Below are 4,229 nucleotides of genomic sequence, written 5' to 3'. Positions count from 1 at the left end.
GGCGACGACCAGCCGGCGGCCGCACATATCTCACCAATAGAGATTCCGCTGGACCAAGCTCAGGAGGAGGCCATTCCTCTAGTGGAGTGGGCCCTCACACCTATGGGGCATTGCAAACCTTCTGAGGCATAAGCCAAGGCTATAGCATCAATTATCCAGCGGGATAGTCTTTGCTTTGTAACCGGCAGCCCCTTAGAGCGGCCTCCAAAGCAAACGAAAAGCTGCTCCGACTGTCTGAACAGGCTGGAGCGTTCAAGATATATTCTCAGGGCCCTGACGGGGCAGAGAACATTGTGACCCTGCTTACAATCTGCAGCGGGGAGCACCAGAAGGGTAATTACCTGGGCTCTGAACTGAGTTGAGAGCACCTTCGGAACATATCCATGTCTAGGCTTGAGGACGACTTTACAGTCGCTGGGCCCAAACTCCAGAAGGGAAGCACTGATTGACAGTACTTGTAAGTCACCCACTCGCTTGACCGATGCTAGTGCCAGTAGCAGAGCGGTTTTCAGCGACAAAGGGCGTAGTTCGGCCGAATGTAGTGGCTCAAAGGGAGGACCCCGTGGGGCCCTAAGGACTATTGTCAAGTCTCAGATCGGTACGGTCTGAGGACGAGGAGGGTTTAATCTCCGGGCACCCTTCAAGAACTTACTACGATCAGATCGTTTCTGCCGATCGAGTGGCCAGCTTCGAGGGAATGATTCGCTGTGAAAGCTGCTACGTAAACTTTGAGTGTGGAAGGAGCGCGCCCGTTGTCCAACAACTCTTGTAGAAAGGATAGCACGTGGGACACGTCACAAGATACCGGGTCCAAGCTTTGTGCAGTACACTTGTCGCGAAAGACTGACCATTTCAGGGCGTAAAGGCGTCTTGTAGATGGTGCTGTAGCCTCTAAAATGGTATCACTGACTCATTGGGAGCTGCGTTAGCTCCCGTCGAGGCTCCATACATGAAGGCTCCTCAGCTCTGACTGGGGATGCCAAATCATGCTTTTTGCCTGCGAGAGAAGATCTCGTCTCAGTGGTTTCAGCCACAGGGCTGATACTGAGAGCTGCACTAACTCGGGGAACCAAGCCTGGTTCCTCCAGAGTGGGGCCACCAAGAGAACTGAGCATTTCGTCTCCCTGACCCGTTTAATGACCTGTGGAATCAGGGCTATCGGGGGGGAAGCGTACAGGTGAGCACTGGGCCAATCATGGACCAGAGCATCTCGCTGTATCGAGAAATAAGGTCTACCTCTGCCTTCCCAAAGACAGACCAGATTTCTTGAACCGTATGAGGATGTAGGGTCCATTCTCCTAGAGCCACATTGCCTCTGGACAGCATGTCTGCGCCGACTGCCCGGCACGTGAACCGCTTTTAGAGAAAGTTCGTTCTGTCAATTCGCCTTGGCCATTGATGTAGGCTACTACTGTCGTGTTGTCCGAACGAACCAGGCCATGGTGTCCGTGTAAGGCCGGCAGGAAGGTTTTCAGGACCAGAAAAACTGCTAGGAGCTCTAGACAGTTTATATACATGCGCCTTTCCGGGGCTGACCAGGAGCAGGACGCTGGATTGCCCTCCAACAAAGCTCCCCAACCTGAGTTGGAAGTGTCTGTCATAACCACCTTCCTCTTGGAGGTCCCAACCATATGCCTGACTGAAACAGGCGTGAAGTTGTCCAAGGGGCCACAGCTTTGATACAGCGATGGTCTACCTTGATATAAAAGCGGCCCAGGTGCCAAGCGTGGTACGGGACACTGGCTTTGAGCCAAAATTGGACAGGCCGCATGTGAAGCAGGCCCAAGGGAATCACAGAGGAGGCCGCCGCCATGATGAAGGTTGATGTTCAACCCGAGGCACTTCAAGTGGCTGAGTAACAGCGCTCTGTGAGCGACTAATTCCTGTTCTGATTTGGCCAGGATCAGCCAGTCGTCGAGGTAGTTGAGTATGCGGATTCCCATCTACCTCAGGGGAAAGAGCCGCGTCTATGCACGTTGTAAAAGTGCGAGGGGCCAGAGACAGTCCAAATGGTAGGACTGTATATTGGTAGGCCACTCCATCGAACGCGAATCTCAAGAACGGCCTGTGATGGGGGGCTATGTGTATGTGAAAGTAAGCATCTTTCAGGTCCACTGTTAAAAACCAGTCCTTGGGGCCAATGTGCTCGAGCATCTGTTTGATAGTTAACATCATGAATGGCCAGCGCATAAGCGAGCAATTCAGATGTTTGAGATCCTGAATTGGTCTCAGCCCACCATATTTTTTGGGATCAAGGAAGTAGCGGCTGTAAAAGCCTGACTCGCTGTAGGTACTATTTCTATAGCACTTTTTGCAAGCAGTGTTTACACTTCGTGTCGGAGAACGTGTTCGTTGTCCTGAACCGAAGTGTGAATAATACCTCTGAAACGAGCTGGCCTGCGAGCAAACTGGAGTGAGTAGCCTCGTTGAATTGTTTTTAGAACCCAGCTTGACACGCCCGGTATGGCTGCCCAGGCCTTGAACCGGGATGCAAGTGGATCTAATTTTGCGAATGAAAGTTCGCCACGAGGGGGCGGGAAACTGATATCCACGTGTGTAAATGTGGGAAGAGGAAATTCGCTCTTTTGAGTATTTGGGTCCACTATCACAGTGGTAAAACATTCGGGTACGCGCTGCACCTGCACCAAGGAAACCGCTTTTCCATCCAGGGGCGCTGCTGAAGCCTGGGCTCAGACTTCTGAGGCTGAGGTGGCGCCAGCTTTGCGGGCTGAGTGGATGGAGCTTTCTGGCAGCTAGCAGCCGCAGCACCAGAGCGCTTAGGGAGGAAGTAACGCAGCGCTTGCAACGTCTTCTGAGCCTCTGAAAAGCGCTGTGCAAACCCATCCACAGCGGGGCCAAAGAGGCCCTTCGGCGAGACTGGAGAATCAAGGAAGGCCATCTTCTCGGCATCCCTTATTTCAGTGAGGTTCAGCCAAAAGTGGCGCTCCAACACCACCAGTCTGGCCATGGTCTTGCCGATAGCCTGAGCTGTGGCTTTCGTAGCACGCAGAGCCAAATCAGTCGCAATCAGCTCTTTGAAAGCATCCTGATGTTGGCCAGACTCGTCCATATCACTGAGAAGTTTGGCCTGAAACAATTGTAGGACTGCCATATTATGCAGCGCCGATCCTGCCTGACCGGCTGCTGCATACGCCCTGTTGGCCAGAGCCGAAGTGGTCCTGCAGGGCTTCGAGGGATGCACTGCATAGGCCTTTAATACCAGGGCGGACGGAGGACACAAGTGAGCAGCTACTGCCTCCTCCAGAGGGGGGAGCTTGCTATAGCCTTTTCCCTCAACGCTGTCAACAGTGGTGAGAGCTGCTGAGGAGGAGGAGCTAACTCGGGCCGAATAGGGGGCGCACCACGTCTTGATCAGTTCTTCGTGAACCGCAGGCAAGAACGGGACGGGCCGCTGGCGGGAAGGCGACTGACGGTGTCCCGGCAGGAACCACTCTTCTAAAAAGCCATGGGCGGGCTCATTTGGAGCCGACCACTCGAGACCCAGATCCTTCACCACCTTGGAGAGAACACGGATCAGCTCGCTGTCCGGTTTCGGCCGCGATGATTTGAATGAAGGGAGGGCTTCGGGCTCGCCATCGGAATCGCACCATCCTTCAGCGTCTGATGCCGTCAAGGACATCGAGTTGTCGACGGCAATCTTTTCCTTGGAAGCGCCAAAGGAAACCAAGCCACTCACTGCAGAGGAGGGGCATTGATCCTCTCGTGTGAAGCACACCGGCGCGATGAGGTCGGAGCGGAGAAAGAGGGGCACGCAGGCACTGGGCTGACGTGACACCGCTCGCGCCTGTTGAGAGAGAGCCACTGCTCTGCTGTTTCTTTCTCTTAGGAAAGAAAAAAAATGGGAGAGCAGAGCCAGAGGTACCGCCATCAGTGAAGAAGGCGATACGCGAGCAGAGACTGGACAAACTCATATTCTCGCAAAGAGAACATGAGCCATCAGCGAGCGCAGCCTCTGTGTGGCCGCTGCCCAGGCAGGTGACACAGTCGCTGCGGCGCAACATTTGCAACAACATGCGCTGGAAATTTGCTCTAATTTGCTCTTTTAGAAAGCGCCGGATAGCTGCAGGGGAGTCTCGTCCTCTGCGGGGGCTCTTCGACGGCGGCGAGCGGGTTGAGCTTCTTTCCGTCTTTTTTCTTCTTGCAGAGTCAGCGAAGAGATGATCCTCGTCACTGAAGGAGAAGATTCTGATGAAATGGCGCTGCAAGCC

Source organism: Sinocyclocheilus rhinocerous, unplaced genomic scaffold, assembly GCF_001515625.1.
Source record: "Sinocyclocheilus rhinocerous isolate Xijiao unplaced genomic scaffold, SAMN03320098_v1.1 scaffold2194, whole genome shotgun sequence".
Lineage (NCBI taxonomy): Eukaryota > Metazoa > Chordata > Actinopteri > Cypriniformes > Cyprinidae > Sinocyclocheilus > Sinocyclocheilus rhinocerous.
The sequence above is the reverse complement of the archived record's forward strand: the minus strand, read 5'-3'. Positions refer to the sequence as shown.